Source organism: Saccostrea cucullata, unplaced genomic scaffold (assembly GCF_032062105.1).
Source record: "Saccostrea cucullata isolate Sc308-1 unplaced genomic scaffold, CSIRO_AGI_Scuc_v1 ctg16, whole genome shotgun sequence".
Taxonomy (NCBI): Eukaryota; Metazoa; Mollusca; class Bivalvia; order Ostreida; family Ostreidae; genus Saccostrea; species Saccostrea cuccullata.
In genome coordinates, this window is record NW_026933130.1 from 409,868 (window position 1) to 419,528 (window position 9,661).

Below are 9,661 nucleotides of genomic sequence, written 5' to 3' on the forward strand. Positions count from 1 at the left end.
TGTACATGTTTGTTTCAAAGTTAACAAAGCTAATAAAATACAGTAAAAGTCTTTTCAAATTTCAATCAGTGTGTAAATTTCCAGAGAGAGAGAGAGAAAGAGAGAGAGATTTAATAAAACTGAATCGACTTACTAGTATACTTTAGTTTTTAAAAAAAAATATTTTCAGTGGACTTGTTTTCAAAACAAGATGTTCTTTGATGTAAATGCTTGAATGTACATGTATGATCCTTGCCCAGGGAAAAACAACAAAGAAATGGTTTTGTCCTGTTAAATGCATGTAATTGTCTTTCAATTTAAAGGTCAGCATTTAACTTGGTACTTTCTGTCCTTAGAGTATATTTGAAATAATTGTGCTGGAACTCCTCAAAATTATTGTGAATATTACAATATCTAGAGATAATTTTATGTACACCGTACACATACTTTTGAAATTCTAGGCAAATAAGCATTATGCTGGCACTAAAAATCATAAATGTTCACACATTCAGAATATTGATTCTCCAAGATATAGATTTGAAAATACCTTCAAGTAACATATCTAGTAATGAAAAATAAATTTGATGTAATATTTGAATATTCTTTACACTTACAAATATAGGAAAAGATTGTCTCTTCAGCAACAGAATTAGGAGACCAAGAAATCAGGTGATTGGAGACAAAAGGTAACATACAATGTATGTATAAAAATAAACTACTAGTATAGCTTAAATGCATTTAAGGATAAACAACACAAACTGTTTTCCGAAATTAGCAATATTTCCCATATATTTTTATATATTTTTAATATTTAATTGAAGATTTTAAGGTTTTATTAAGTTGTGTAAATATTTAAAGAAAGCACCACAAAGTCTCATATCTAAGTACCAAAGAAAACTAACAATTATCTTTATATTTTAGCGATTTATAATCTATGTCATTTCAAATCAAAACTAGTCAAAATATATATCAATCTATTCATCAAATTTTCGTTTGTAAAAAATACCCTTAAACTAAACAAATTTGATATTTTGCACACGTGCCGAAAAACCCGTTTCAAATAAATTGATGCCCCCCTTGTACAGCTGTTGTTACATGTATTAATTTATTACGAAAACATTGTAGATATATATCTATATAATGGGAGGGTTAATTTGTTGACCCGTGAAAACTGTCAACATGTCCTGTTATACAATATCTCGTCAACCTATTACCTAAGGATATCGTCTTGAGAATTTTGCAAACGTCTCTTCATCTCTTTTGCACACGGCATCTAACCATCTTTAGTATAATAGGCACCAATCTCGGTTGTCCAATTCAAACTTTGAAAATCCTGGTAATCTGGATCAGTTCGAAGACATTCTTCATATCAGAAAGTAAGTAGGAATTGTTTTTATCCTATCTTTTTATAATTATTTTAGTTTGATTACATTCAATAAGCTTAAGGAGGTTGTGTTTTTAACTTTATAAAATCATTAATTACCAGGTGATCCAAAACAGATACCATTTTGAATTTTCGTAAGGATAACATTCTACATATTTTAATACATTTTAAACAACTATATTTAATTAGATAATCATGTTGACAATATTAATGACTCATAAAATTGTTACTGTTTATTTAACATTGTTATATCAAATCAGAGAGGTTATATTTTAACTTCATAAAAATGAAATTTTCCAGGTGAAGTGGGAGAAATTTTGTAAGATTTTGTCACCATGTCGAAATTATGAGCAAAATTTTGTACAGAATTTCATGAAAAATGCTAATATTTATTTCCAACAAAATGGACCAAATTAATAACATTTAATATAAGTATTATTTAGAAAAATCAAGACAAGTTCACCGATGGTTAAAGAAAACGTTTGGAAAACTTTCGATTTCTTTATAGTTTACTAAGGTTTGATTTTTTGTTAATTCCTTTTAAAATTGAAATCGAAATAATATTAATTATTCAAATAGGTAACCAAAATAAAATTTTGCATCAAATTTTTGTCAAAATTTTGCGTAAAAAATGTTTCCATAATTATATTAAGCACAAAAGAAAAGAATAGTTTACTAGGGTTGGATTTTTTAATGTATTTCCGTTTTGAAATTGATAAGTTTTTGCATTATATACATGATGAAAAGAATAAGTTTTGAAATTGATGCACAGTCCCTGTTGCTCGTTTTATTTCGTAGACCCTATGTGTTTAACAGAATAAATCTTCGAACAAGTTAGTAACTTCACATATCCTTACGATTTGGGGGTAAATGCTATTCTTTCATCTTCCGTTTATTCTTGACAGAATGAAGTGCAAGTGTGCTAACGGAGCCTGCGAATGCGGAACAACCTGCCAGTGCAGTACAACTGAATGCACATGCAAAACATGCAACGTAACATGCGGATGCACAGAAAGTGAATGCAAATGCGGAGCAGAATGCAAGTGCGCTTCAGGATGTAGCTGCAAAACATGCAACGTAACATGCGGATGTACAGAGAGTGAATGCAAATGCGGAGCAGAATGCAAGTGCGCTTCAGGATGCAGCTGCAAAACATGCAACGTAACATGCGAATGCACAGAATGTGAATGCAAATGCGGACCAGAATGCAAGTGCGCTTCAAGATGTAGCTGCAAAACATGCAAATAATAACTTTTTACAGTTTATAAAGAAGGTAAGAGTATGTTTATGTAATTTAAAATTTCGACTGAAAACTATACAGTAAAACCCCCGATATTCAAGAGTTTTGTATATGCGTGCATTGATTATTTCTTTATTTAAATTTTGCAGATGGTACACATTGAAGTTCATCCTCATGAAAGACATCATTCAAGGCATTCATCCTCATGGAAATCATTAAAGACATTTTTGTTCGGTCTACAAATATTTGTTTCAAATAAAGATTTTAAACATGAGTTTTATTGTCACTTTGAAACATCTGGACAGTTGGATAAGGTCTCTATTATGGCCATCAGTAATACAAACGGTGTAAAAAAAAATAATATGGAAACGTCACAAATACGAAATGTGCCATATTTGGCTCATAGTTTTGCATTGAGTCGAGTCAGAATTAGGTTATTCAATAAAAATGCAAATGCCGAATGAATTGAAAATCATATTCATTGAAACCATTGCATGGAGATATTGTTTCATTTGTTTTCCTTACCTTCTCAGATGCAAATATCTTGCAAATATTGTCATCCCCTCCAACAAAACGGGAAAAACAATGTAAATAACATGCTAAAACCCTTGATCTATACATGTACTACATAGTATAGAAATCTGCCAATTGTGTCAAAATGATTTTGAAAGAGTATGATTCATGTTTAAAGTTGCACTAAGGACAGAGGTTAAAAGCAAATTGCAAATATCCCATATATCTTGCAAATACCCCGAAAAGGAGAAAATTTAAGCTTCAGAGCATGTAGCATGCTCAAATCCTTAAATAAGGAGGTTTGATCTTGAGCTTTTAAGTAGATTTTGGTCTGGACCTTTATTTTTTGCAATTCTGCATAGTTTTTAAGTTCTTATCTTAAATATGAATTCTACAATGCAAATTTAACTATTTCCAATGAAAAAAGTGATTAAATTCCATTCAAATAGGATTAAACCAGGAACTGTATTTTGTGGCGGAATCTTTTTTCGATGAAAATCATAAATTTATCCCTTTGGAAATATTTACAGTTCTGTTGAGTTTAGATTTCTATTTTTCCATTCTGGTTGCACACAGAGCTTTTTTTGCAGTGAAATGTTTTATGCTGGTTCTGAAATGTCTATTAAATTATTTCTTATGAATTCTTTCATTATGTTTTGACAAATATAGTACATTGTATATATAATATATTCTGAAAATCCTGGAAAAAATTGAGCAAATTTTAATCATAAATTCACACCGTATTAGTAATATCTAAAAATTTACGACACAAACCCCCACTTTTGTTTTTCTTTTCAGAATATATAAGAAAACTTTGATCAATATGCTTAAATTCAACAAAAATTTAAGACTTAAAAAAAAACCTTGCCTCTTACATGTAAATTTTCAATGCTAGAAAAATCACATTTTTTTAGTGCAGAAAGGTCAAATAATTGATTATGGGAACTATTTGAAACTTTTCTTAGGCACAATTTAAATGTCTTTTGAAAATATCTATAATAATTATAGTTAATCTTTTGTTCCATTTTTTTTAGATTAAAAACATTGGAGGAAAACCGTCAAAGATGTGATTTTTTGATTAAGACAAAAATTCCAGTGCAAAAAAGGCACTGTATCGCCAAAAGAAGCATATCGACCCCATTTTTGGTTTTGATTTTGAATTAAGCTATTTGTATAGAAACTAAAGATAAATGACAAAAAAGTGTAAAGCTTTAAATTTCAAAATCCAACCTCGTTAATTTATGTACGTACATAGTGGTTATGTTCATGTATCACTGAGCAAAATTGACATTTTTGAATTAAAATAATTTTTTGATATATTATTCTAAATTTGGTCTTTTATCAGTGATTTTCTTTATCTGTTTTTATCTTATCTTTAACTAATTGCGTCTTTATCTTATCCCCTTTGATGCAGGATGAAGACATTCTAATTGACACTCAGTGTCTCCTTCAAATGAATTGATACTCGGTGTAAATGTATTAGGGTCTCATAATCCCTGATATTTAATTTTTTTTGTATAATTATTCAGTAATTTCTTTCATGTCTATTCCAACAAAGATGTATCACATCTGGTTATCAATTAACTCAGTGTCAGACTTGAATTATAGTTTACTCTTAATATTACAAATATCTATGTCCATTATAATCTATTCAGTTTGGAGGCCCCATGCTCTACCGGCCACATCCAACTCGATTACGACATGTAAACTACATGAATGTTGTTGAAATTCATATTGATTTATTTGACCATCATCAATAATGAATCAAATTTAATTTAATTAAATTCCATAATTACATTTTAAAATTAACTGACTACAACCCAAACAAACAATATCTTCAGTTACAGATTTTATATAAAATAAAAATTGTGAAACACTGTTGCCCCCGTATGGCAGCTTATGGCAAAGATTGAAGTTTCTCAAATGTAAGGCAAACTCTAAATTCAAGAGATGAAAAAATGTTTTTACCTAAAAAAGGACTTGTCTCAATGAATATACATGTAAACCAATCAAAATCCGTGGGCAATGTTAAAAGTTTTTGCAAAGAAACAGCACAGCAAAACAACAGGGCAAAAACTAGTATATACAGCAATTGTTTGGACTGGAAAAAAAGGGTTTATTTTCCGTCATTTTTTTGTCCGTCCAGAATCTCTGTATTTTCAAAGAAGGAATCATATAATTATCTTACTACTAGTATTTACATGTATTTTATTTTAAACTACACTACCCTCATTTGTTTTTGCATAAATCTTGTGTGTATACATTGTTTCTATCAATTGTGTTTTGTGAAAAAGATAATTTTTTAGATTTAAATAGAAATTGTTGAATCTTTGTCACTTTTGTGGTATAAGTAAGAAATAGGAACTGCTGGATTTTTTTAATGTTGTATTATGCTAGATAGAAGATCCTTAATCTAAGGTTAGACTACATACTGAGTATACAGTGTGTGTATGTAGATAATATTGAAAGGCTAGTATATGCACAACTCTCTTCAGTGAAATGTGTCCCATCTCCTCCAACAGACAAACAGACAAAATGACAAAAATATTGATAAATATTATTGACTTGTTGAAATTAGAAATAATAACACGTAGTTCTCTTTTTAGAAGGTGAAAAAGAAAATAGAGTTTTTCCATTTCTCATACTGCCAATAAAAATATACGATGCATTTCATGTTAATACAGCCTTTCCATAGACACTCCATAGACACTGCATTAACATTCTACGATACTGGAATCGTTTGCTGACAATGGAGGACAACCGCATAACAAAACTTGTTTTCTTGTGGGAATTAAATCAATGTAATAAATATAGCTGGACTTGGCAAATTAAATTTCTATTTGAATCGGTGAATTCTGAACATGTTTATCATAGGTTATTCCTGTTTGACATACATGAATTTGAACGAAGATTACTTTCAAATTATGAGACTGAATGGCTAGTAAAGATAAAACAACTACCTAAATTACGTATGTATAAAGATTTCAAAACACATTTTAATACTGAAAACTACCTAGAAATGAATATTCCAAAATTTCAAAGATCTATTCTTGCCAATTTAGATGTGAAATTTTACCAATTAGAGTTGAAATTGGAAGATATAAAGGAGAATCATTAGAAGATACCGGTAGGTTATGTAATTTTTGTTTTAAAGATGAAGTAGAAGACGAGTGCCACTTTTTGTTACATTGAACAGAATACTCGAATTACAGATTTATTTACTAGTATTAAATGCAACCCAACTTTTTCTATGTCTGATCTAGATAGTGTAATTTTTCTTTTAACAAATTTTCCTAGACAGACCTCTAAATATTTGTACCTTTCATACATGCACAGGGAATCTCTGTTGTAGAAAAAACGCTTTGCGTAATATTTGTGTATATTTTTTTCATTTATTTTTGTTAAAAGTGACATATAGGTCCGATAGGCCGGGTGATTTGATATTAATCGTATTAAATGTTTTTCATTGTATTGTATAACTTACGTCACTATAATTAACAATTTACTTACTTACTTACAGTATTTTATGAAAGAAATTGATACAATTTTTGAATTAACATTATATAAAGTTGAAAACATATCATTTCTGTAACAGAAGAAAACAAAACAGCAAGAATCAGTTGATGCCATTTTTTTGTTGATAAACTGACATAAAAAAACGTTCAAAAACTGCCATAGCATTGAATTTTGAAATTTTTGGCCTGAAAAGTATTTTTAAGATTAAGTCTTGCCTTATACATATAAATTGAAAGTTATGGATATAATAATGCTTTGAGAGATACAGATAGAGAGAGATGTTTATAATATATCTTTACATTCTTTCATTTAATTATTGTTCTGCGATTAAAGCTTCTCTGCATCAAGCGAGAGAGAGAGAGAGAGAGAGAGAGAGAGAGAGACAGACAGACACAGAGAGAGATATTTAATAAAACTGAAACAACTTACTAATATAATTCAGTTTTTAAAAAATATTTTCAGTGGACTTGTTTTCGAAACAAGATGATCTTCAATGTACTGGCTTAATTGTATGATCCTAGTCCTGCAGGGAAAAACAACAAAACAACAAATTAATGGTCTTGTCCTGTAACATACATGTACTGTAATTGTCTTTCAAAGGTCAGCGTTGGTCATGTATTTTCTGTCCCCAGAGTATGTTTGAAATAATAATAATTTTGAAACTCTCGGCGAATAAGCGTTATGAACGTACTAAAAAATCATTTAAGTTCACACATTCAGAACATTAACTTTCCAAGATGAAGAAAATATCCTACATGTAACATATCTAGTACTGATAAATGAATTTTAAATTTTATCCAAAATTTAATTATTCTTTACAATTATGATTATGAGAAAAAATGTTGTCTCTTTGGCATTAGAATTAAAGGACCAAGAATTCAGGTACTTGGAGACGTGAGGTTTCATATGTACAGAAAAATAACTTACAGTACTAAAATGTAACTCGAGAAGACAAAATGTGTTTACAAGGGTTTTCCAGAATGATGCTTTTATAGATTAGTGTAGTACAGTACTCTAATTTCCTATCTTCCAAACGGAAGAATTGTCCAAGATATTTTACAGTGAAAAAAGTATTATTTCACTTTCACAAATAAACTGTTCACAAAATTAATTAGAGAGGCACATGTTTTGGCAAAGATATTTGAATTGTTGAGGAAAATAGTGTTCTTTTTGTTCTATACGCGAAATAAGATCTCCATTACTAGTATACAACGCTTATATGTAGTAGTATATCTGTATGTTTAAACAAAAAATAATAGAAAAGCCCGGGAAGACGGTGGCGTGGACTGTTCTGTTCTCAAGCACATTTTTGTATTTTGATCAAAAATTGCTTTACACAAATTAGTCTTCATGCATTCATTGAACTAAGCATATTTTAATAAATAGAAATAATTTTGAGAATTCTGATTTTTTTTCTTAAAATAGAGTTGGCGCAGGTTTTACCATTGCTATGGGACATTTTTGTCATCATTTTTCTCCTTGCAATCCATTCTTATTTTTTGCCTTTTCTCCAAAATAATGTAATCATATACTTCCTGCATATCTTTATAATGTTTGAGGAGTTTTTACATTCGTCGAGTATTTAAGTAGTAATTTACTGATTTTTAAACATTTTCTCAAATCTAGTTTGATATACTACAAACATGATTTCTTTTAATGAAATGAGATATCTTTCTCATCGATTTTTTATGAATGATATAGATTAAATGCGTTTAACGCTAAATAAACAAACTTTCTTTTCCCAGAAATCAGCAATACACTCTATTTTAATTGGTTACATGTATAAAATATATATCAATCCATTCATCAAATTTTCGTTTGTGTTACTATCCCTTAATTAAACTTAACAAACTTGAGAAGCACTGCGCTGATAAACCCGTTGCTGATAAATTGATGCCCTCTTAATTGTAATTAATATATTACGAAAACATTGTAGATATATATCTATATAATGGGAGAGTTAATTGTTTGTCCCGCGACAGCTGTCAACACGTCCTGTTATACAATATCTCGTCAACCTATTACCTAAGGATATTGTCTTCAGAATTTTGCGAACGTCTCTTCATCTCTTTTGCACACGACATCTAAACATCTTTAGTATAATATGCACCAATCTCGGTTGTCCAATTCAAACTTTGAAAATCCCGGTAACTTGGATCTTGGAAGACATTCTTTATATCAGAAAGTAAGTAGGAATTGTTTTTATCCTATCTTTTTTAATTTAATCATATAGTTATTATGATTACATTTCAATAAGCTTTAGCGTATAACAGACTAAGGTTATGTTTTTAACTTGATAAAATTATTATTATATAAATAGTATTTGAGGATAAATAACAAATAAAAAAACATTTGGAGGGGGAGGGATCGCAATATTTCTCATAGATTAATTTTCAAATAGATAATCTAAATGATATTTTATGGGTAAAGCAGACTAAAGCTGGAGAATTTTTGTAAGATTTTGTCACAATGTCATAATCATGCGCAAATTATTTGAGTAGAATTACATAGAAAATGATACAAAGTCGCATGTTTAAGCATCAAAGAAAACTTAAGATTTATTTATAGTTCAGGGATTGATTACTTGTGTCATTTCCATTTAAGACCAGTCGAAAATGTATAACAATCCATGCCTCAAATTTTAGTTTGTGTTATATATCCTTAATAATTGAAGAATAACAAAGGTTTTAAAGTTGATAAGAAACATGGCATAATTTTCCTTTGTTTTACAAAAGTAAAAGGTCTTATGTTTGCTTAATAGAAAAAGAATTGAACAGTTAAAATAAAAAAAGTATTCTTTGATTAAATTGGGGGTAAAGGCAATTCTTTCATCTTCCTTTTATTATTCACAGAATGAAGTGCAATTGTGCTAACGGAACATGCGAATGCGGAGCAACCTGCCAGTGCAGCACAACTGAATGCACGTGCACAACATGCAACGTAACATGCGGATGCACAGAAAGTGAATGCAAATGCGGACCAGAATGCAAGTGCGCTTCAAGATGTACCTGCAAAACATGCAAATAACT